The sequence below is a fragment of the Rutidosis leptorrhynchoides genome, chromosome 5 (genome assembly GCF_046630445.1).
Source record: "Rutidosis leptorrhynchoides isolate AG116_Rl617_1_P2 chromosome 5, CSIRO_AGI_Rlap_v1, whole genome shotgun sequence".
Taxonomy (NCBI): Eukaryota; Viridiplantae; Streptophyta; class Magnoliopsida; order Asterales; family Asteraceae; genus Rutidosis; species Rutidosis leptorrhynchoides.
In genome coordinates this window covers 279,022,989-279,050,529 of record NC_092337.1, presented here as the reverse complement: position 1 = coordinate 279,050,529, position 27,541 = coordinate 279,022,989, and positions in this window count along the sequence as shown.

The following is a 27,541-nucleotide window of genomic DNA, read 5'->3' as shown; positions in this document are numbered from 1 at the left end:
AAGTTATAGGCTTGTTAAAAATATATTTAGGATCTAATTATTTAATTTTAACATTTTTTATATTTTACCCATAAATGAGAGGGACAGTTGATGTAATTTTTATTTATTAAATTAATGATTGAATTTTATACCATAATGACCAAAATAAATAAATATATTTAATATAAAAGTTTGGGATTTTTATGAGTACTTTTATCCGCCACTGATTAACAACGGGGTACGAAGCCCAGTCCGTGATATACTGTCGGCATTGTAATAGTTTATATGCCCGTGAGTTTTAAATCCTGGTCACTGTTTTTTTTTGTCTTTTCTTAATCACCATTCAATTGTTAAATAGATAATACATTCATATTTGGTGAACTACCCACATCAAACTTTGTCTTCCTTTGTCAACCATTATTGATCAACCTTGTCGCCATCTTTTGTTCACCATGTACAACCCTCGACCTAACCACAACCACACCATCATTACTTATTTTCTCTCGGCTGCTTGTCCATTTCTGTCCGAGAACAAGCTCCACGACACCACCATTTACCAACACAAAACTCATAACCTTTGTGAATTCCTGCAGCACGTCCTTATTTCGGTTACAATCACGAAGTAACACCTTGATCTTGTCTCTGTGTAATCAATAAACGAACTTGAAAACACCTTGATAATCCATCGTTACCCCCAACATCACAAATAACTTGAACCTTTCTTTCTCTCTGTCTCTCTCTCCTCTCTTCCTCTCTTGTTGAAAAACCCATATAACCACCACCACTAATCACCACCTTTCTTCATTTTCTCCTCCTTTCTTCATGAACCCAAATCAAACGCGTTTCTTACTTTTTCATGATCGAACTCAGTCTTGAAACACCATCACCTCCACCTATTTTTTAAAATAGATAGATACATATGTTTACCCATATCACCTTCCATAACCCACCATCTCGGTCACCATCTCAACCGTCACCATTGAAGACGCCATCACTCGTTATTATGGTTGATTGCTGCTACTACTCTATTCTCGCTGCTACTGCCACTCGGTTCTGTTTCTATTTTTTTTTGCTGTGAACGAGCATGATTAGAAATAAATAGTAATGGTTGGATAATGATGATGACACATCAGTGAGTGGATGATTAGTCAATGATGATGTAATGTTAATAGGTACATGCATTTTTTTATTTGTTCTCTGGCAGTTCAGTAACAACTTTGCAAATGAAGTTATACGGTCCAAAACAATCCAGAAGTTAATCGGGCTTATTAAATTGATTGTTGGGCTGCAATACATTTTTAGACTTTTGGGATTTGGGCCGCTGCTTTCTTGTTACCATCGAGAACCACAACCTTTCTTTTAGGTAGTATGATGTTAAGAATTATAATGAGGAAACCTGATATACGAGTATTATAATGAACATGATTAGTGATTCTAGGTGATTATAATAGATAGTGATATAATGGTCATGATGGTGACGAGTTGGATAACGATAATATAGGATGATGATGAAGTTTTATGATCATGGTGATAAAGATAATAAGCGATGATGATGATAAAAAGTAAGATGATGATGAATAAAAATATGAGGTGCGAAGGAAGAACGATGGTGGCTTGTGTGTATGTCAATCGAACAATACAGAAGCAAAAATCCAAACATTGTGTTGCTTCATGGACTTTTATTTAAAAAGGCTAAAAAAGGTTAATTGGGCTGCTGCAGTCCATTAAGCTTAGTGGACTTTGAGTTAGGCTAGTAAATGAGTTTAGAAAAATTTAACTGTTGGGCCGTGTTTGTTTGTGTTGTTGGGCCGAGATTCGATTCCTGTTTTATGATTTGGCCGAATAATGATGATGAGGGAAATAACATTGATACAAGATAATTAGATGATGATGCGTGTGATCTTATGTTGATAATGATTCATGATCGATGATAATAATATTGGTCGCGATGATGATGATATTATGAACATAAAATGATAGTGACGATTTCATAGGAACTATGAAGAAGAAGGGAGAAAATTCATTTAAGTAAATGAATTAGGGTAGTGGTTAAATCAGAAATGAAATGGTGATAGAATGTTTAGGATGTTATCGGGTTAGCGGGACGTCGCGGGTTCAAACCCGGACTTGGGCATTTTTTTTAAGGGCTACTCCTTTGAGGTAGTTATTACAAAAACTCTTATTATTATTATTTCATTATTTTTTTATTGATTGTTATTAAGTAATTACTATTATTACCAATATTAGAAATAAGATTACTAGTATAATTAATATCATAATTATTATTATTATTAAAATATATAGTATTATTATATTATTAATATGACAATTAAAATTTCTATTAGAATCATCACTTTTATTAAAAGTACCATTATTATTTAAAATATTATCTTTATGAAAACTAACATTTTTATCTTATCATTATTATCTTTTCATTAAAATTATTATTATTACTAACATTACTTTTATTACTAGTATTATTATCAAAACTATTTTTTTTAAAACAAATGAATATTCTGTGCATAAAATATACTTATTACATATATTCTAATTATATTAATATTTTACATAACTAAATATATAAAACCTATTAATATTATTTATATAAATACTTACATATAACAAACCATTGATTTTTTTTATTATTATAACACTAAACAAGTATATATATAAATATGGATACATTAATATAACTCTATATATATTTTAATCATTTTAAAACATATATACAAAATAATATATATAACATATAAGTTATTAATATAAAAATTATATCATTAATAATAATAATATATATGAATTTGTTCGATTACGATTATATGTTTTAATATAAATATGAATAATATAGGTTCGTGAATCCGAGGCCAACCCTGCATTGTTGAATATAGTCATATGTATTTTTACTATAAAATACATTAGGTGAGTTTCATTTGCCTTTTTACCCATTATATTTTTGGGCTGAGAATACATGCGCATTTTTTATAAATGTTTTACGAAATAGACACAAGTAATTGAAACTACATTATATGGTTGAATGATCGAAGCCGAATATGCCCCTTTTGCTTGGTAACCTAAGAATTAGTAAACCGATCTACTAATTGACGCGAATCCTAAAGATAGATCTATTAGGCCTAACGAACCCCATCCAAAGTACCAGATGCTTTAGTACTTCGATGTTGTTTTATCTTGTCCGAAGGATTTCCCGGAATGATAGGGGATATTCTTATATGCATCTTGTTAGTATCGGTTACCAGGTGTTCAATCCATATGAATGATTATTTTTGTCTCTATGTATGAGACGTATATTCCTGAGGAATGAAAATCTTGTGGTCTATTAAAATGATGGAAATGATTATTTATGTTAAACTAATGAACTCACCAACCTTTTGGTTGATACTTTAAAGCATGTTTATTCTCAGGTATGAAAGAAATCTTCCGCTGTGCATTTGCTCACTTTAGAGATATTACTTGGAGTCATTCATGATATATTTCAAAAGACGTTGCATTCGAGTCATTGAGTTCATCAAGATTATTATTAAGTCAATTATAGTTGGATATATTATGAAATGATATGCATGCCATCAACTTTTGATGTAAAGCAAGTTTGTCTTTTAAAAACGAATGCAATGTTTGTAAAATGTATCATATAGAGGTCAAGTACCTCGCGATGTAATCAACTATTATGAATCATTTATAATCGATATGGACTTCGTCCGGATGGATTAGGACGGGTCTCTACAAGTTATCTATGTTATTGTAACAATTCGTGATATAGTGTATTTATCTCTTTGGAGGCCCGTGGTTTTTTCTCCTGTTTTGGAGTTTTCACGTTAAATTCTTGTGATATAGTATATTTCTCTCTTTGGAGGCCCGTGGTTTTTTCTCATGTTTTGGAGTTTCCACGTTAAATTCTTTTGTTGTGGATTGTTCTTATTTCTTACTGTTATTGTTGGGCTGGGTGGTGGGAATTAGTGAGGCCGTAATTTCCCAATAACTGGTATTAGAGCGTCAGGTTATAGGAGTCAGAGTATGGTCTGTGGTCACTGCTTTGACCGAGCTTCCACATCAGAAACTACTTCTATTGATCGTATAGGGTATATGGTTTGACAATATTTTTTCAGATTCAGAGTAAGTGGTGTCAAGAATTTGTAGTGGACTTAGTTGCTGCATTTTCCAATTTAACGGATCCTGCCTCTCCACTACATCTGTAGGCAAGTTGAAACGTGGGCAAAATCATAGAAAGTGTTGTTCATAAGATACTAATACAATGTCGAACTTCAGTCCAATGAGGTTTAATGTAGAGAAATTTGATGTGAGGATTAATTTTGGCTTGTGGCAGGTTCAAGTTAAGGTTGTGTTGATTCAGTCCGGTTTACACATGGCTTTGAAGGGTAAACCCACCCTTGTTCCTGGAAGTGATTCTAGCAGTAAGTTCGATGAAGAAGTATGAGATGATATGGTCTTGAGGGCAAAAAATGCGATTCGTTTGTGTCTTGCAAAGAATGTGCTTGCAAATGTGCACGGGTTATCAACAGCTAAGGAACTTTAAGATAAGTTGGAGCAGTTGTACCAGGGCAAAAACATCTCAAATCGGTCGTGTCTTAAAGAATATGTAAGTAACTAGAGGGGGGTGAATAGTTACTTAGTCGATTTTTTAAATTTTTCTTTGCATTTTCTCGAACTTGAACTTAATATAGTGTAACTTGAAATGTTTGTTCTCAAATAATACTAACAAGATATATGTGTATATAAATGTAATCAAAAAGATAAGGGAAGAGAGAACAAACACAACGATTTATAGTGGTTTGGGAAGATGTTAACTAATCTTCCTTAATCCACTCCTCAATTCTACAAATTAAGATTCACTATGATACTCCAAACTCGGTGGAGTGTTCGGATAAAAAACTATCACTTCGATAACCCGCAACTTGTGAACCCTTACATCCCTTTGAAGACTTCACAAACACCAATAACTCTTACCATAAGATCCTAATGCACTATCCTAGTGAAAACATAATTACCTTCTAGATCCCTTTAAGAAGATATGTTAGTCCCTAGAGAAGCCTAGATTGACGGTTTGTGAGTTGATTAGTGGGTTGGAAGTATTAGTTATCAAGAAAACATGAGAGAAAGGATAATAAGACTTAATGTAAAATGGATAACTAGTTCAATTAGGATTGAGGAGGTTGTTTATATATGACAACCTCCTAAGTTACAAAACATACAAAGTTACCATGGTAAAAATAGTAATTACATTACATGATAAGAATAAAACCGTGCGCCACTAATCGATTTAATAAACATATGTCAACAATCTCCCCCTTGGCGTGCGGTTTTCAAAAAATGTCATCACCTAATCATCAGCTTTGGCTGGCACTTTCTGAGGCCTTTTTCTTTGCTTCTTCCTCAGCTTTCATTGCCTTGATCACGTCACTTCCTGGTGTGTAATTTCTTTCATAGTGTTTGGGAATGATGAACTGTTTGAGGCTGGTGATTTTATATTCGAACCTTGGAACATATTGTGAGCCTGTGAAGTAGTTTTTCTTTCTGTTGATTCCCAGTGAAGTGTCAAACTGCCTCATGTACAACCTGAATTCAAGAAGTTCACTGATGTGATTTGCCATCTCGTTTGTCATCAGCTTTTGGTAGTTCCCAATGTTTTCTGTTCGCTTGCATATGTCAAAAAACTTTAGTGCACGCTTGAGAGTCCCGTCAGAGTATTTTGGCAGCTCAGATTTGCGGATGAAAATTGGCTTTTTGATCTTGTTGCGAAATATGAAACCTTCTTCAGGGGCGTCTAAGCAATAGCAAATCCTAAAAGAAGATAAATCCAGATCGCCGATGGTTTGATTTGGTGCGGAGAGCAGAATCTTCTTATGAATAGATTCGATACCTAGCTACAGATCATATTGAGAAGCCAGTTTAATTCTGTCTTTCATGAACCTTCTCACCCTTTCGATTGCCATTTCGATAACCCAAGTCTTTCTTATTTTGTTTCTCAACCAATTGTACAGAAATGATACATCAACCAGATTGAGTTCAATCAGATCATACTCCGAGAACGTGTATTCATGGTCGTTTGAACGAATTACTCTGAAAAATCGAGTATACACTCTTTTAGATAATGATCTGCAGAACACACTTTTATGACGATGATCGAATTCTCTTTCTAGTCTTCCATTTCAAACTCATCCCAGTTCTTATAAACCCTCCTTTGGTAACGGTACATTATCAACTTTTCTTTGTCATTGAGAAAATCATAACACCCGATTGGTTTGAACCTTTCAGCTACTGGCACGTTTTTGAGTTTATCTTCACTTACGAAGATCCTATAAGCTTGTTCCTCTAGCCAACAGCCCTGTAATACTTCTTCAGACTGAGGTTCACCAAGTTTGATTGGAAGTGATCTGTGTTTGTTGAATTCTCCATGTTGAGGATCGGATGACGTGGATTGATCAGGAGGTGGTGGAGCGGTTCATTTGGGAAACCTTGGTGCAGGTTCACCAGTGTATTCCTGAGTGACAAATCGATCAAATTCATTCAACTCTTCCTCGTCCGGAGCTTCTAAGTTTATGTAATTTTCTTTAGTGAATGCTCCTTCAATGACCATAGTAGGTTAGGGTTTCAAGTTAGTGACAAATTCTTCCTCTTCTTCTTCTTCAGATTTTAGGATGATAAGCTGTGGTGTGGATGATATGATTGTTTCAGACTGAGAGGTGATGGGTTCGACTTCAGGATTTGTGTACACCACCATTGCAAGGGAGGTTTCGGCTGAGGTAACCACTGCTTCGGACATTTCGATTTCGGTTTCAACTTCTTCTTTGACATCAACAAACATAACTTCATCGAAATCATCTTCATCATCAGAGTTGATTGTGATCATGTCATGTCCTTCGGGGGCAACATCATCTTCTTCTACTGTGTAGTCAACCCCTTCGACCATTCCTTCAGGCATGTCAGAGTCATCAACAATTTCTTTTCCTTTCTTGGAAGAGCCAGGTGGAGTTTGTGTTTGACTGATAGATTGAGTGATATGCACAGTGGATCTTCCTCCGATATTCTCCACCTCATGTTGGCCGCCGGAATCGGGGCCATCATGTCGCCTGGAGGAAGATGGTTGATCAGCATGACACGGGATTGGTTCAAGTACTGGTGGATAATTCGGGATGAGCTGAAGAGAGTTGAGAAGACCAAGGATAGCTTTCCTAATGTAGTCACCCTCAGAAAGATTAACTGAGAGAAGATAAGCGTGGAATTCATTTTCCCGTTGAATGTACGTGAGATTTGGTTGATGAGTGATAGTCTGGGTGATAGGAGATGATGTCATGATTGGAGGTGATGACGGTGGTGGGGAAGCATTGAGATCAGGTGATGGTGATGTTAATCGTGGTGGTGAGAGAGCCATGGAGATAATTGGTGAGGATGTGATGGAGCCCTGCAAAGAAATGTTAGTGAAAACATCCCGAGATTCTTGAAGAAACTCAGTTGTCACCACTGTTGAGCTAGAGAGCTGAGCAGTGAGGCCTGCTGAAACAGGACTTCCAAGCAATCTTAGAGAAGCAATTTCCGTAGATTTGCTAAGCTCTACGCTTGTTGTTGAAGTCTGAGCTATAGACACGGAACGTTCGGTATAGGACTGCACCAAATCCTTACGAGCACTAGACACATTTTCAAATTGTTTTTAGCAAATCTCATCTAGAGATGTCGATTCTAACTCATATGAAATAGATGTTTGTGCATCTGAGTGGCTTCCTAATGTTTAGGGGGGCTAACGTTTTCTTTTTACCCCATGTCACTCCCGGTCCGCACATCCTCTATTGATTTTTCAACCCCACCCTCATTTCCATCCTTATCACTCCGATCAATATCGTGAAGAATATTTTGGAGTTGTTCAGAGGTTACCTGCTTTGGTTTTGATTTTCTTTTAGGCCTATTTTCACCCTCAATTCTTTTCCCCTCAAGTTTTCTTTTCTTGGACCCTCGCTTACTAGACCCCTCACCAGGTGTCCTATCAGCTCCTTGGGCAGGTTCCTCGGGTGGTAGGGGATCCATAGGAGCTCCTATCTCTCTTAAATAGCTCATTATTCTTGGATCCTCTCGCGGTCCGAGATTTAGTAAATGAGCAGGTATGAGTTGAGCTTGAACATTCTTGGACCCTATTCTCCTTTGAATATATTTGATATATTCCTGCTCCACAAATGGTTCAACTTGATCTATAGGGATAGGTTCTGGCATTCTGGCGCTGTCATCAATGATGCTTGAGAGAATGTTTGCGTAGAATCTCTGAAATTGAATGTACAATGGGAGCGGTGCTGAGTGTATTTCTATCATGCGATCCCAGATAACTCGGCCAAAATCAGCAGTTGGCAGGAACACGATCCCATAGAAGATCTTTAACAAGAAAATGGTGATGTGGTCAGATCCAGCCTGCATCGGGTTGAAACATCGGTTAACAAATGTATACAGCACTGCCCATCATGGTGCCATACGTTGTTTTTTGAAATCTCTTATCTTTGTGACCTCTCCATCATATCCAAGTTGTTGTACGACTGCTAACATCTCATTCTCGGAGGGGAATGCATCATATTCAGCTCTTGCAGGGATGCCTAAGAATCTTCTCATGTCAGTTAGAGTGAATGAGACTCTCCGATCAGGTTTTTGAGTAACTAGGAAAGAAAAGGAGTCAGGGGTGTTATCAACGGATGGATGGTAAGTCATGGTGTCTCGCATCAAGAGAAGCTGCCGCTCAGTAGCATGCTCGTACTCAGTGAATACATTGCGCATTGGGTAGTTTAGTAATATGGGGATCCGGTAGTCACATGGGGTGGGGACATCTTCATCGAAAAAGGCATTGTTCGACATTGCTGTTGTATCATGAGCATGGTTAGTTAAAACACAGTTCATATGGTGTGTTTGAAAAAGGTTGTGAAAAACATTTGATTATTTCAATTAAAATTTGACAAAGACAGGTTTAAAACATTTCCATCACTTAGAAAATTTTGGGCAGAAGCACTTTTCGAGCAATGGAAGGTTTTCAGGAAACAAGGGGTTTTCGAGCATGTACTAGTACTCATTTTCAGACAGGTTTTTAGACAGAGCTTTTCAAGCAGGGAGTTTTTAGGCACTACACAATTTTCAGGCACACTTTTCAGACAGGTTTTCAGGCACACTTTTCAGACAAAGATTTCGAGCAGAGAGTTTTCAGTCAGTACTCAATGTTCATACGTGTTTTTCAGACAAAATATTTCAAGCAGCAAGTTTTCAGTCATTGAACATTTTTCAGGCAACAATGGTTTTCAGGCAACATTTTTTGAGCACAAGAGGAGTTTTCATACAGTTATTTTTCGAGCACATAAGGTTTTCAGGCAACAGCTTTTTCAGGCACATTTTTCAGACAAAGACTTAAAGGTTTTCATTCAGTCACTATTACGATCACTGTTTTCGAGCGCTCGAAAACATGAGATTTTCGAGCATTCTGTCTGTTTGAGAACATATTCATTACTAAGTAGAAAAATCAACAAAGTATGCCAAATTGAGTTTTAATGATTGAAATTTATGATAAACCTAACTCGATCAAAAGCATGAATTAAGGCCAAACCTTTAATATGATCAAAGTAAGTCACAAACCCTAAAATTGGCCCCATTTTCGAATTTGAAGTCACACACGCATCTAACAATGAATTAAGGGAAGCAATCATGTTCTATTCATCACATACATGAACCCTAAATTAATTTATCCTATCAGATTGTAATTATAGGTGCAATTGAACAAAGCAAGATCTTAGGGTTCGAAACCCCATTGCACAAAAAACAGAGATTAAGAATGTAATCATACAAATCATGGCATGTTTCATGTATTTAGATGATTACAGTGACTTTAAAGTTTCTAAGAAACAACAAATTTAATCACACACACATGAAAATGGAGAAAAATACCGATTTGGTTGAAGGATGATGAAGGTTAACAGTGATGATGATGATGGTGTTCTTAGAGTGCAAGTGGGTCTTGGTAAAAATAATTTTAAAGTGAGATTTGAAAGTGATGGTTTCGAAAGTGAACTTTTCATCCTAATATAGACACGTGATGACTGAAAAATTCGATTTTCAGTCAGTGTTGCTCGAGAAACAATAAGACCAGATGCATTGCTCGAGAATTTACACTTTGGGCATAATTGATCGAAAACCTTCATCATATGGACTTTGCTCGAAAACTTTAGGCAGATTTGGATTTTAATGGGATTTTGGTACATCAAGATAACCTTTAAGAATTTTAAGCAATTCTGTGAAATAATCAAGTTAAAGTTTAAGCTTTAATTATTTTTCAAAATTTAATTTTCTCAGGTTTTAGCAGTTGTTTAGACCAGGAACCATGAGGCAGTCATATAAACACATCCTCTAAAGGCAGTCACAGGGACACATCCTTCGTCATTTGTTGACTGTGGTATTGAGGCAGTCATTTAGACATATCCTCTTGAGGCAGTCACAGGGATACATCCTCCATCATTTGTTAACTGAGATTTTGAGTCAGTCATATAGACACATCCTCCTGAGGCAGTCACCAGGACACATCCTCCGTCATTGCTGACATTTTGATGTTAACTCCCCCTAGACAGTTGTCGGTTTCAGGAGAGTTAGATGAAGAGCGAGTTTTACATTGTTATTTATGTAAAAGTCAGTTTAGATTTTGAAAATCAAATTAAGATACCGGGTCTCGCACTGTAATTTATGTGAGAGCCATTGTTCTCATCTCCCCTTCAAAATGTGATGCATCAGATTTTGAAAAACCCAATACTCCCCCTAGGCAAGTGCATCACTCCCCCTATGTACTTGCCAGGTTCCTAAATGGAAAAGAAATCAACCATGCCAATTTTACAAACCAGATTTTTAAATGTGGGTTCATCTAGTGCCTTGGTCAGTAAGTCAGCAAGTTAACTTTTAGTGGATACAAAATACAATTCAACATAACCTTTCTCAACATGATCTTTAATAAAGTGATAGCGAATGTCAATGTGTTTGGTTCGAGAGTGGTGAACAGGATGGTACTCTGAGAGTCGCAGTAGATCGAGATTTTGTGGAATCTGAATCCATAGTCAAGTAGTTGGGACTGCATCCACAGTACTTGGGAGCAATAGCTTGCAGCTGCAATGTACTCAGATTCAGCAGTGGAAAGAGAGATACAGTTTTGCTTGTGAGAGGACCAGCTGACTAACTTGTGACCTAGGAATTGGAGACCACCAGAGGTGCTTTTCCGGTTTACTTGGTCACCACCATGATCAGTATCCGTGAATGCTGTAAGGTTGAAGCCAGTCCTGAAGGGATACCAGAGTCCGAGATTGGGCGTGCCTTTGAGATAGCTAAAGATTCTCATTACAGTCTTGTAGTGAGAATACCTAGGGTTGGCCTAAAAACGGGCACACAGACATACAGTAAACATGATGTCGGGTCTACTAGCAGTGAGATACATCAATGAGCCAATGAGGCTCCTATAGAGTGTTTGATCGAAAGATTGACCATCCAGATCAGCATGTAATGATATGTTGATTGACATTGGAGTGGGGCTGATTTTCATCTCAGGAAAGTTAAACTTTTTGAACATATCAGAAATGTATTTTGATTGACCGATGAAAATCCCCTTTGGAAGTTGATTAACTTCTAATCCTAGAAAGAAATGGAGTTCTTCGAGCATGCTCATTTCAAACTTGTTCTTCATGAGTTCAGAAAACTCATAGCAGAGAGCGGGGGAAGTAGAACCGAAGATGATGTCATCAACATAGACTTGAATTAACAAGATGTGTTCTTTCTGTTTTCTGATGAATAAAGTCGTGTCAATGGTTCCACGTGAGAAGCCGTTCTTGAGAAGAAAAGCGGTCAAGGTTTCATACCACACCCTGGGTGCCTGTTTTAGACCATAAAGAGCCTTGGAAAGGAGATACACGTGGTGTAACGACCCAACTTTTTCGACTTGCCTTTGTGCCTTGTATTTTTGTGAAACTGCGATTTTGTGCGTACTATGCTACTTTGTACTCTGGAAACTTGATATACGTGGTTTACTTCCAATTATATGATAAAACGTGCCTTAGTGTACGTAGGATACTTAACTTGTTCACCGGAAGCCTTTATAACCGTTAGTGTTACTTGACCTTTCGAATAAACCGCGGACTGCGCACACGTTTGACTTTTGTCGTAACCGGAATATTATGACTGGGAAATATTAATTATTATTTTATAATAATAATTACTTGGGCTTTTAGATGCTTAATTTCATTTAATTATTTACTAGATCACACTAGTTAGTCTTGTTGGACTTTCTACCTTGTTGGGCTTAAGCCCACCATACTCTAGCTAGTGGCTCAATTAATTAGCCCACTTATTAATTACTAGTGACCCATTAATATATAAGACAATTACCCATTTAATTAGAGGGAACATGCTAGCAAAAATGTCAAGTATTATCCATAATGTTATATGGGATCCTAGCATAAGTACCTACTTTAGACAACCATTAGCCAAAAAGCAACTTTGTGTCCCCCCCCCCCCCCTTACAAGACCTACGGCTACAAGGGCCTTATCCACACCAATCCTTATCCAAAATTGCCTATAAATACTAGCCATAATCCATTCATTTAACACTTGCTCTCATTTGAATTTCACACACACTTGCTCTCTTATTTCCTTTCTAGTATTTCTTGTAAGTTTTACTTTTCTTCTTCTTTTTCCTTATTCAAATTCTTGGCTCATCATCATCATTCTTTGAAGATCAAGTTCTTTACCTTTGATTTTGATTATATCTTGTAAATTCAAGCATGAATCCTTCAAGAACATGGAAGATTCAAGCTTTCTAGCTTTGAATCTTCACCAACTTTGTAGATCTATATTTTTCTTGCTTTAATCTTGTTATTTTGTTATAAAGATTCAAACTTGTGTTTGTAATCTTCATGTATCTTAAAGATCCAAGCTTTATGCTTTAAGATCTTCAAGAACAACCAAGATGCAAGCTTTCTAGCTTGAATCTTCATATCTTATTGTTGGATCTAAGTTTTCTAACTTATGATCTTGTTATTTTGTTAAAAAGATTCAAACTTGTGTTTGTTATCTTCATGTAACTTAAAGATCCAAGCTTTATGCTTCAAGATCTTCAAGAACAATAAAGGTACAAGCTTTCTAGCTTTGCAACCTTGTAACTTGTGTGAATAGGATCCAAGCTCTCTAGCTTAGGGTTCCATCACCTCATTTGACTTAGATTGTGTTCATACTTATTTGATTGATGTAAAGTTTGTAGCTTTAGTTGTAAATGTGACTTGTAATTGTGTTAAGACTAAGGATATGATGTAACCTTGGTTCATCATCCATATAAGACTCTTGATTGAGTTGTATCCTTACTTGGTCTTAACATATTGTGTGTTGATGGTGGAATCTTAGTCAAGGTAATGCTAACCCATAAACGAGTTGTACACTTGAAGCTACAAGCATCAAGGATGAGAACCGTGATGAGCATCAAGCATTAAGAACCCCACCGGAGCACTTACCTACTGTTTTTCGTATCTGATCAGACCACCTATGCTACTGGAAATTTTATTTTCAGTTAGTTCGTTTCGAGTAGATGATTTTCCGTTTAGACCTCGTCTTAATCCGAGTTACGATTTAGGATCTATGGCCTTCCGAAAGTCAATACTCCTTTGTAACGTTGTGCTGAAAATTCAGACCTACTCGCACTTAGACCGTCGCCACGGTCAAACTAAGATGAGTTTGAGTCTGGAAATTGGTCAACAACTAGAGGACTTATATACGGAGCCATGACCACTAATTTTGTGTCTTTTCGATTTACGTAGAGGTCGTAGTAGCTGATCCAAGTCAGCCTATTGTTTAGACCACTATACTTGATTAACTTACTTAGCTTTTATGATGATGAATGATGATGATGATGACACTTAAACTTATTTTATGCACTATTAAAATTTATAAAGACAACCTACTGACCTGGTAACCTTTGATTTAGGTTAACGACCTTTCGGACCGACTTACTACTTGAACACTTTTGTATCAACTTGTATTGCTTATTCACTGTGAGTTATAGCATCCCTTTTTACTTTAATTATTTTGGGACTGAGAATACATGCGCTTTTTACGTTTTACATACTAGGCATGAGTACTTAAACTTTATATGTGTGTGGATTATACAACGGCATAAACATTCCCCTTAGCACGGTAACGTTAAGTGATTGGATTTTGAACCGGTGAACGCGAATCTTAGATATGGATCCATAGGGTTTGACATCCCCACTCGGGCTAGTTGCGCTAGCATTTAACGGGTGTTTAATACTTCGTGAACATACGCACTCACCAAGTGTACTTTTAGGGGGTTATAAACGTTAAGTCTAGTTACCGGGTGCCCACGGTTATACATATACTTTTTATACTGTTTTGTTACACTGAAATCTCGTGGCCTACCTTACGTTACTGTTACAACTTAAACTATAGCTCACCAACATTCGTGTTGACTTTTAAGCGTATATTTCTCAGGTGCCTAGAGGTTTCTTGCTTCCGCTGTTAAATTTTCTATCTAGCTGTTAAGGACCTGCTGTATTAGTTATCCGCTGCATTACTAGAGATGTCTCATTCATTGAACTTTTCTTTTGCATTCGTAGTTTATGTTAATTTCAAACAATGGCTTTGTAACGACCTTAGGGTCAAATACTTATGTTTATGCTCCTATTCGTAGGATGCACGTTATCTTTTGTAAAACGCTGTCTTTTTATGAATGCAAACTAGTTTTCAAATAGCATATAGTGTTTGATCGTGTGAAGATCCTGTTGTTGACGAATCGTACATGATGGTTTTGTACGGGGCATCACACGTGGTTGGGGCGTTTGGAGTCTATGAAACCTTCAGGTTGACTGACATAGACCTCTTCTTGAAGAGTGCCGTTCAGAAAGGTAGTTTTTACGTCCATTTGATAAACGGTGGATCACTTGTGAGCAGCATATGAAAGAAATAGACGGATGGCTTCTAATCGAGCCACATGAGCAAATGTTTCATCGTAGTAAATTCCTTCTTGTTGTCTGTATCCTTTTGCTACAAGACGTGCTTTGTTACGAATGATGATGCCGTGAGGATCCTTCTTATTTTTAAAGATCCAGTTGGTATCAATAATGGTTTTTCCAGATGGACGACGAACAAGTTCCCATACTTCAAGCTGATCAAATTGATGAATTTCTTCTTGCATGGCTATAGACCAGTCAGGATCTTGGAGGGCCTCAAAGGCAGTTTTTGGTTCGATCGTGCTCAGAAAGGCAGCGAAGAGGCATTCATTGTTGGAAGCCTTGCGAGTGCGGACATGAGCGTCTGGATCACCAATGATTTGATGAATTGGATGATCTACAGTCCATTTCGTGGAATGTGGAAGAGGTGGAGTAGATTCATCATTAAGAGAGGAGACGATATGCGAGGAAGATGAGGATCCAGAACGTTCAGTGTTTTCAGTAGGGTAGGAGGCATTTTCTTCCCACAGAGGAACAAGGGTATCTGCATTTTGTTCGGTGGAAAGTATGGGAGGGGTTGCAGCGTCTAGAGACCTAGTATCTGTTTCATTTGAAGGAGTATCTTCACTGGATTCGAGAGGAGACGATTCAATAGCTGGAGGATGAGAGTTGAAAATGGGAGCGTTGTTTGAGGAAGACACTCCAGTGTCAAGGTCATATAGAAGAAGAAATTCGGAGGAATTACTTTCGTTGGATGGTGATTCGCCCACGACCGCTGGAGTAGAGGAACTAATTGTGATTCATTCGGGGAGAGCCGGTTCAGAGGGTACCGTGGGGTGTGACTACATTGGAGGGATGATGAGTTCAAACAACACATCTAGATCATCAGAGGTGGCCAGTGGAACATGTCGGAAGTGAGGATCAGAATTGAGTCCAGGGCGAGAGCCGTTATGACCAAGAACCATTCCAGACATCTCATCAAACTTAACATTAGTGCTTTCTTTAATGATTCGAGTTTGACGATTATAAACACGATATGCCACACGATCTTGAGAGTAGCCAATAAATATTGCTTCATCACCGCAAACATCAAACTTTCCAAGGTTGTCCTCGTCGTTTAGAACATAGCACACGCATCCAAATATGCGAAAGTACTCCACGTTGGGTCGACATTTGAAAAGAAGTTCATATGGAGTTTTGTCGAACCGACGATTAATAATGGACCGATTTTGGGTGAAGCACGCAGTGTTAACAGCTTCAGCCCAGAGGGACGGGGGTAACTTGGAATAAACAAGCATTATTCTTGCTGCTTCACCAAGGGTGCGATTACGTCTTTCAACAACTCTATTTTGTTGTGGAGTACGGGCGGCAGAGTTTTGATGGGTGATACCGGCATGATCTAGATAAGAGTTAAGAACAAAGTTTTGAAATTTCGTGCCGTTATCTGTTCTGAGGATATGTACAAGCATATTGGTGGATAATTGGATTCTTTTCAGAATATCAATGATTATTTTCGGAGCTTCAGACTTACTTTTCAGAAATCTGACCCATGTGTATCGTGAATAGTCATCAACTATCACCAGGATGTACTTTCTTCCACCAAGACTAGAAACATGCATTGGTCCACAAAGGTCTACGTGAAGCATATGAAGTGGAATGGAGGTGTTGAATTCAGTTTTTGATTTGTGGGAGGATTTATGAATCTTTCCCATAGCACATGAAGGGCAAACGTGTGAAGTATCGAATGAGATGAGTGGAACACCGTCAACAAGGTTGTTGGAGACAAGTTTGTTGAGGTTCTGAGAGTGAAGATGTGACATCCGGTGATGCCACAATCATGAGGTTTCAGAGGAAGCTTTGGAAACCAGACAGAGTGGTTGTAAGTTTGAAGACATGTTTTTCATGGCAAGAGAGTAAAGAGTGGATTCATGTTTTCCTTCGAGTAGGTTGTCTCCCTCCATGGTTTGAACATAGCACATAGATCTTTCAAAGATCACGCAGAGATCACTGTCACAGAATTGGCTGACACTGAAGAGACAGCACCCAAGCCCACGAACATAGGACACACGTTTGATGGTCACACCATTGAACACATAATCTCCATACCCCTCGATTGTTGCAATTTCGTCATTTCCAAAGCGAACAGTACCTAGGAACTTGTTGACATAGTTTGTCAACATTGATTTATCACCAGTCATGTGTCTGGAACAACCAGAATCCAGATACCAAACACATGCTGGGATAACCTGCAAAATAGAGTTAAGCACAAGTTTTAGGGACCCCAGTTATCTCCGGTTCCTTGTAAGCAGATACATTCAGAGAATTTAGAGCATTAGGTTCATTAGATGAAACATTCAACAAGGTCTGAACATTTATTACAACACACAAATCATGGTTTTGATGACCAAAATACATACGTCTTTTACATTTATTACACATTAATGACCAGGACTGAGAAGCAAGACTTGAGGATGCTTGGACTATTTCAGTCTTGGGTTTCCGTGCTTTCAAAATGCTTTGTTTTGGTTTAGGTCCTGTGAAATTTAAAACACCAAATTTAGACTTAGTTTGAAAATGATTCATGTCTTTAAGTAATGACTGTATAGCTCTTTGTGCTCTTTTATGATGATTTTGATTTTGAGACTTGGTTAATCCATCAGATATCCGCTTTGCAGCAGCATGGTTGAGATTTGGTAGTTGCGGATGTTTGATGGATTCGGGGTTGTGTTTCAATGATCTACCACTGTTGCTCTGGAAGGAGTTAGAGTGGTCGATATTTTCGTGGACGTGATGGCTGCTTGGACCACCCCTCCTGTCTAGAATAGGCGGTGCAGGGTGGTTGTGGGCTTTTCTTGCCGAGTGGTCATACACACCATGTTCTTGGATTATTCTTCGAACAGGGTTGTTTCGCCTTCCCATCAAGGTTGCGGAATGTGGTGGTTTGGGATCAGCACCCCTTTTAGTGACAATCATCTCTAAACAAGAGCCATGAATAGGGTTTTTTTAGGATGGTGACAGCTGGAATGATAGGTTTCCTTGAGTTCAGTACAGTAGTGTTGTAGAGACCCGTCCTAAACCATCCGGACAAAGTCCGTATCGATTATAAACGATTCACAACAGTTGATTACATCGCGAGGTACTTGACCTCTATATGATACATTTTACAAACATCGCATTCGTTTTTGAAAAGGCAATCTTTAATTACATCGAAAGTTGACGGCATGCATACCATTTCATAATATATCTATCTATAATTGACTTAATAATAATCTTGATGAACTCAACGACTCGAATGCAACGTCTTTTGGAATATGCCATGAATGACTCCAAGTAATATCTCTAAAATGAGCAAATGCACAGCGGAAGATTTCTTTCATACCTGAGAATAAACATGCTTTCAAGTGTCAACCAAAAGGTTGGTGAGTTCATTAGTTTAACATAAATAATCGCTTCCATCATTTTAATAGACCACAAGATTTTCATTTATTATAAATATACGTCCCATGCATAGAGACAAAAATATCATTCATATGGATTGAACACCTGGTAACCGACATTCACAAGATGCATATAAGAATATCCCCATCATTCCGGGATCCTTCTTCGGACAAGATATAAATTTCGAAGTACTAAAGTATCCGGTACTTTGGATGAGACTTGTTGGGCCCAATAGATCTATCTTTAGAGTTCGCGTCAATTAGGGTGTCTGTTCCCTAATTCTTAGATTACCAGACTTAATAAAAAGGGCATATTCGATTTCGATAATTCAACCATAGAATGCAGTTTCACGTACTTGTGTCTATTTCGTAAAACATTTATAAAAATTGCGCATGTATTCTCAGCCCAAAAATGTAAAGGGTAAAAAGGCAAATGAAACTCACGCATATAAATATTGTAAAACAGTTAATAAAGCTTTTGCATGTATTCTCAGCCCAAAAATGTAATGAGTAAAAAAAGGAATAAATGAACTCACCATATTGTATTTTATAGTAAAAATACATATGACTGCATTGATCAAAAAGTAGGGTTAACCTCGGATTCACGAACCTATATTAGTTATATATATTAAAACACTTAATCACAATCAAACCAGTTTATATATTACTACCTTAATAATTTTTATGTCATGTTAATAAATAGATTAATTGTAACTATTTTATATATATTTCTTATTAAAGTATTTTAATGTATATTATTTATTACATATATTATGTAATGTTTTAAAATTATTATCTACCTATATGATTATATATACCCAAAAGTATATTTATATATGCTATGTTCATTAATTAATGTTAGATAATTATAGATAATAATATTTTAAAGAAAATAGTATGTAATATTAATATTAATATAGTCATGATATATGTAGTAAAAATATATTTTTATATAAGTATCTTTTGTTTGTTAAAATAATAATTATAATAATACTAAAATAATGATAATACTAATAATAAAATGTTATATGTTAATACCTATAATAAAAATACTAATAATAATAATAATAATAATAATAATAATAATAATAATAATAATAATAATAATAATAATAATAATAATAATAATAATTCACTACCTCAAGAAATAGGTCCTCTAAAAAGAATACGCTCCTGCTCGGACTCGAACCATGACCTCTCGTTCCTCATCCCAAACCCTAACCATTCTGCCAAACACGCTTTTCCTGATTTACACCCCATTTAAATTCCTTTAACCTTTTTCTGTTTCACATCCTCCTCCCTCTTGAATGCAATGTCGACCAGGGATCAAAAGACAGAAACAAGTAATGGCCCAAACAAAACGGCAGTCTAATAATAGCTTAGATCTCGGCCCACTAATATTACTCATAAGCCCGATATTTAAATCAAACCCACATATTAAATTTAAAAGCTCAAACCCGTGAAAATATAAATTGTTTCGTGACCTGGTAAACATGCGTGCAGGCGTCGGCAACAAGGTATCAATTTATTTTGTAGATTTACTTTATTCTAGGCATGATAGGAAAAGGAAATGGAACGTGCACTTTTAGTCCTACCTCACCCCACTACTAACATCAATATAAATAATCTTTTACGCCTTTTAATCTAACATAAACATATATCGAGAGTAGGAACAAAAGTCATCATGTAACCCACATCATCACCATCCAAAAAGAAATTGTCTTCACACATCAATTTGTAAAGTGTTCGGTTATGAGCTGGAGTTTATCCCACACAATATAGTATAACACGCCATATATTATAATTCCATAAGCAATTTTGTCAAATGGGTCGGCTATGAGCTGATATAGTGTCCCACTTATTTAGCTCTATTAATATTCTATAACTATGTGGGCAAGGCTTTAACAAATGGTTGAAGTGGGGTTTTGTTTGATTATTGTATTGGTCATGAGGTTCTTCCTTTGTTCTTGTAAATTGCCGAGAGGAGTCCCACAAAAGAAAAAGAATTCGTCCACTTGCTCCATACATGTCGATCACCTTCTATCATTTGTAAGTGTTTGAACTTGTACATTGGCCCATCGATTTATACTAGTCCTCGACCCCATACAAAAAGGGATCCAATATCTTAATGTATTGTCTTTATTGAATAATGGTCTTGATTTGTAAAAGAAGATGGAATGGTGAATATATTAAAACAAGTGGAATACCTTTTTGTGTAATGTGTCGACAATGAGTAGCTAAACTGCCCCACTTGCTTGAGTAATGAAATAAACTTCGGTGTATATAAAAAAAATAAAAGGCAGCGAAATCTAGCAGCCTTAAATAACGACTCCCTTTATCATTTTTACTTTAAACTCTCATCATCATCTTTTATCTTAATATCCTCACTCTTCTTCTTCTAATCGAAATAAAAAACGAGTAGCAAAAAATGTATTGTATAGCAGTTGCATGTAACGGGTTGTTTGTAGTTGATTGCAACTAAAAAAAAATATAAATATAGCAGCTGCATGTAACTATATAAGTGGTTGTTTTCATGGTTGTAACTTGTGGTGGTTTTGTGGTATGTAAGATAGTGATTGAAGATTGATCAAGGTGGTGATTGTTGTGGTTGTATGGATCGAGCAAGAAACAGAAAATACTCGTAACAGTGTTGGTTCGATCATGGTGGTTATAGTTGTAGAGTGGTGGTCTTTGGTGATCCAGTTGAATGGTGTAAGTCTGATGTAGTGATTAAACTTATTGTTTTATAGCAAGGAGCTCGACAAGGGAATCAATTAAAAAGGATGAAAAGAATAAAAGAAAACGAAAGGCAGATTGGGACATTCAACGAATTTTGTTTGTAACTGTGATTTGAGGTCGACTCAAAATACCTCAGACAAATTCAACGAACAGGAAAAGGAAATAAAAAAATTAAAAGCAGACAAGTACTCGTAACAGAATTTGTATGAGCTGATTTGGAATTCGAATATAAAGTGGTTATCGTACAAATCATGAGCAGAGAAATAAACCAAATTGATGGTGATAGATAAACATTACGTGTATCATAATATCTGTATTTTATAAAACTGTGCTTATTTATTATCTATTATATATACCTATCTGTTATATATTTATATACTTGGTATATCTATATTTATATAAGGGTTATATTAAGTAAATTATTGATATCCAATTATTAATAAAAATCCATTAATATTAGTCATAGCAATTAAAATTGCATCTTTACTACTGGTTATACTAATAATAATTATGTTATCAATGATACAATAATATTAGTAATTGTAATAACTCAAATGTATCAATTTTCATATAATAAATTTTAATAATATTATTAATATTGAATGTAATAATGTAACAACTAGATTTGTAATTACATTTAATATAATATACAATATTATATTATATAATAATATTTATTTAATATTTATATATTATAACTAATTATAAGATATATATATATATATATATATATATATATATATATATATATATATATATATATATATATATATATATATATATATATATATTTATTCATTTTAATTACACTTATTTATTTTATATCATATTTTACATATTTAATTCTACTATTTAAATTATAATTTTATAATTTCAAATTATATATATTTTTACATTTATATTTATTTACAACCCATTGCTCGTGAATCGTCGGAATTGTCTAATGTCAAATGTATTCATGTAACCAGTTCTTAACATTTTTAGAACTCAGTTATATAAACTTTGCTTATCGTGTCAAATTTATATTAAGATTGAGTTTAAATTTGGTCGAAAATTCCCGGGTCGTCACAGTACCTACCCGTTAAAGAAATTTCGTCCCGAAATTTGAGTGAGGTCGTCATGGCTAACAATAAAAATATCTTCATGACGAATATAAGTTGATATATAGAGTTTTATTATTATTGATTAATATAGATAAAACGATTCGATCATGTGAAGCGTACGAGTTAAGCTATCACAAAAGAGTGAAAACTTTCGTCTTAACTTTTGACGTAGTCATGGTGAATTTTTGGAATTCAAGGAATTTAAGGAAATCTTCTAATCAGAAAGAAAATGTAATATCATGATTGATTAGCAAACTGTTGGAATCACGGTAAGGATAGAACTATCAAGAAAATAATCTCTTGATATGTTTAGAGTTTAAGTAGAATGAAAGAGTTATGTAACATGGCACATGATGAGGGCAAGGTCTGTGAACCATCATCACATTTCATTAGAAATTCAGCATGTCTTACTGTAATATAATCACGTTGGCCAAGTGTCATTATATTATACTAACTCATGCATCAGTTCCCAACATTACTTCAATAACATTCATATTTTAAGCTCGAAAGTTTACAGAATATAGAAACTAACAGTTTCTTATATGATGTAACACTGATAGCACGAAGAGATAATTAATATTGGATGAGAATATTTATGAAGGTATCTTCAGAAATATTGAGGATATTAATAATGAAAGATACGATAATATCTTAGAATATCTAAGGTCAGAGGATGATGATGAATATTGTCCGTAAGGTTTCTAGAGTAAGGAGCAACGTATTCGTTAAAGACTTCAGCAGGCATTGAATCATTTGGATTCTTTGAAGATAGATTTCGTCTTTGTGATTTGTCCACAATCCTCTTCATGGTATGATCAATCCGTTTTCCAGTTCCAACTTTGCTGAGCTTTGTCAACATACTATTCTTTATCTTTATACCTTCGACGGTTAAGGTCATGTATAGTTTTTGCTGTTGTATCCAGCTTGTATAGTTTTTGCTGCTGTATTCAGCTTTTTCAGAATTTGGAGTATTGATATGAAGACTGGGTGCTTTTCAAAATTTCAGAGTGGAAGATCATAATTCTAAGAGATAAGGATTATATGTATACTTATAACTGTTGATGTAGACATGCTGCGAGATTTCAAAATACTAATTTCTGATTCTCGGCATTTAGTACAGCAATTCTCGTTATCAGATGCAGATGAATAGATGATAGGGTTTCAATAAATATAATAACTTTTCAGAAAGCCGAAGATCAATGAAGTTGCTGGTAAGTTTACTGCTAATGTGGTGAGATATAAACAGTTCTTCGGTAACAATGATGTAATGACAACGTATATATCAAGGGTATAATAAGGCTATTTCGAACGAAAAGTCAAAGTTGACTTGCTGGAGCTGTGACAAAATTGGCTAATTCTGGAAAGGAATTGCAAAGTGATTTTCGGTAATAACAACGCCAAAGGAGATAGCACAGATACGTGTTAAACATTTACTCAGGTTCCGAGTGTTTTCAGGTGTCTAACTATATGCATCAATCTTTTCTTCCGTAGATGAAGTGCGGTTGGTTCATTCTCCCGATTAAGGTGTTTTTAAGAATAATGAAAGGTTTGAACGCAGATTGTAATCGTCAAGATACAAATGAGGTTTAAGATGAAATCAAGTGGCAAACTTGAAGAATTATTTAGTTTCATATGTTATGATCAATATTTTAATTCATTTTAATTGTCCAATGTTATTAGTTCACAGTTGATAGTCCACAGTTAGCAATTCAATAATTTATATATAGTTTAATATATAATATTCAAATTAATTAATACGTATCGTGACCCGTCTACATGTCTCAGACTCGATCACAACTCAAAGTATATATATATTATTTGAGAATCAACCTCAACCCTGTATAGAGAACTCGATCATTACTGCATATAGAGTGTCTATGGTGATTCCAAATAATATATATAGATGTGTCGATATGATATGTCAAAACCTTGTATACGTGTCCCGATATGTAAAGTGCGTAAAAATAAATAACAGAAATTAAATGACGATAAATAAAGTACGTAAAGTAAATAACAGAAATTAAATGACGATAAATAAAATTGCGAGAATTAAAATTGCGATAATTAAATTGCGATAAATAAATGTAATACGGAATTAATAGTTAGCTAGGAACAGTTAGATAGGATTTTGTTAGCGTGAATTCTTAACAAAATTTCTCATAATTAATTTGTTTGTTTCTAACAAATTTTTATTTTGTCCAATATTTTCTTCATTATGCCACTTGTTGGATTCTGATAGGTCAAAATACAAATATAAAATTGAATGAAAATGGTTATTCTGCGGTGAACGGATTCGTATATCGGTGGTTGTAAATAAGATAGTAAACAACTGTTGAATCAGCTTCAAAGAATGTACAGTGTTACTCATTAATGTGAAACCTAAATATTTTTAGGGTATTACCTACCCGTTAAAATATTTTCACCATTAACAGTTTGTACAAAAGAACTTTTAATTACAATCTTTATGAAAATATACTTGCATATATATTTTTCTCAGATGTAATCATGGATTTAATGAGTCAATATGATATTAGACTCATTTGATTTACCGTTAAAATAGGAATATATAATCTCTAAAACATTAGAGATTATATAATCGCCATGTCGAACGAAGATAAATGATGTAGAACGATTCGTGGAATGATAATTATACTCGAGGTACAGAATGAAATGTTGAGGCATGGATTGTTGATGGTACTGGTGCTGTTACTGATGGAACCGTTGGTGCCGGTGATGTTGCTGAAGCTGGTACATTTTGCACCATATTTTCCAAGGCTACAACTCGGGTGCGAAGCTCGTTGACTTATTACTCCGGGATGATTGTCGGTAGAAGCGAGCGAATGAATAAGGTTTAGAATTTTAGATAGAATATAATCTTGTTGATTTACTCTGGAAATGAGACTGAAAATGGTGTTTTGGATAGATTTGCCGGTAGATGCTTCAGGTTCTTCGCCAAGAGGTAAATTCGGTTGGTGAAAAGGATTGCCTTCTTCGCGTCTCCATTGATTAAGTTGACTACGAACTCATCAGATGAATTGGGGATGGATGATTGGTTGATTCATTCTGTGGTGCTGTCTTCGGAGCTTAGGTGAACATCCATGCCGGAATAGATGTCGGAATAACTATTGGAATAGCTATCGAAATCTGAGGGACTCGAACTAGTTGAGGGATTTATCTCGTACGATCAGATGAAGGATTTTTCGATAAGAAATAGATTATAGGATGTAGATTAGTACCCTGCAATACGTAATTTACATATGCATGTATAATACTAAAATCCCATAAGTTACGGAGGAATCTACGGAATATGTTAGGTAAAGTTTACAGTAATAGATATGCTAAGATATGAATTTTGTCTATACACTATTCATGCAATCCAGGCAGTAAGATATGTCTAGATTAAGAATGATAAGCAAAACTTTTGACATGCAGACACGGTCGGAGTCCAGACTCACTAATGTATCCTAACGACTTATCAGTTAGACACACTAATGCAGACCTGGTTCACTAAGACCACCGCTCTGATACCAACTGTAGAGACCCATCCTAAACCATCCGAACGAAGTCCATATCGATTATAAACGATTCACAACAGTTGATTACATCGTGAGGTACTTGACCTCTATATGATACATTTTACAAACATCGCATTCGTTTTTGAAAAGGCAATCTTTAATTACATCGAAAGTTGACGGCATGCATACCATTTCATAATATATCTATCTATAATTGACTTAATAATAATCTTGATGAACTCAACGACTCGAATGCAACGTCTTTTGGAATATGCCATGAATGACTCCAAGTAATATCTCTAAATTGAGCAAATGCACAGCGGAAGATTTCTTTCATACCTGAGAATAAACATGCTTTCAAATGTCAACCAAAAGTTGGTGAGTTCATTAGTTTAACATAAACAATCGTTTCCATCATTTTAATAGACCACAAGATTTTCATTTCTCATAAATATACGTCCCATGCATAGAGACAAAAATATCATTCATATGGATTGAACACCTGGTAACCGACATTCACAAGATGCATATAAGAATATCCCCATCATTCCAGGATCCTCCTTCGGACATGATATAAATTTTGAAGTACTAAAGTATCCGGTACTTTGGATGAGGCTTGTTGGGCCCAATAGATCTATCTTTAGAGTTCGCGTCAATTAGGGTGTCTGTTCCCTAATTCTTAGATTACCAGACTTAATAAAAAGGGCATATTCGATTTCGATAATTCAACCATAGAATGCAGTTTCACGTACTTGTGTCTATTTCGTAAAATATTTTTAAAAATTGCACATGTATTCTCAGCCCAAAAATGTAAAGGGTAAAAAGGCAAATGAAACTCACGCATATAAATATTGTAAAACAGTTAATAAAGCTTTTGCATGTATTCTTAGCCCAAAAATGTAATGAGTAAAAAAGGAATAAATGAACTCACCATACTGTATTTTGTAGTAAAAATACATATGACGGCATTGATCAAAAAGTAGGGTTAACCTCAGATTCACGAACCTATATTAGTTATATATATTAAAACACTTAATCACAATCAAACCAGTTTATATATTACTACCTTAATAATTTTTATGTCATGTTAATAAATAGATTAATTGTAACTATTTTATATATATTTCTTATTAAAGTATTTTAATGTATATTATTTATTACATATATTATGTAATGTTTTAAAGTTATTATCTACCTATATGATTATATATACCCAAAAGTATATTTATATATGCTATGTTCATTAATTAATGTTAGATAATTATAGATAATAATATTTTAAAGAAAATAGTATGTAATATTAATATAGTCATGATATATGTAGTAAAAATATATTTTTATATAAGTATCTTTTGTTTGTTAAAATAATCATTATAATAATACTAAAATAATGACAATACTAATAATAAAATGTTATATGTTAATACCTATAATAAAAATACTAATAATAACAATAATAATAATAATAATAATAATAATAATAATAATAATAATAATAATAATAATAATAATAATAATAATAATAATAATAATTCACTACCTCAAGAAATAGGTCCTCTAAAAAGAATACGCTCCTGCTCGGACTCGAACCATGACCTCTCGTTCCTCATCCCAACACCCTAACCATTCTGCCAAACACGCTTTTCCTGATTTACACCCCATTTAAATTCCTTTAACCTTTTTCTATTTCACATCCTCCTCCCTCTTTAATGCAAAGTCGACCAGGGATCAAAAGCCAGAAACAAGCAATGGCCCAAATAAAATGGCAGTCCAATAATAGCTTAGATCTC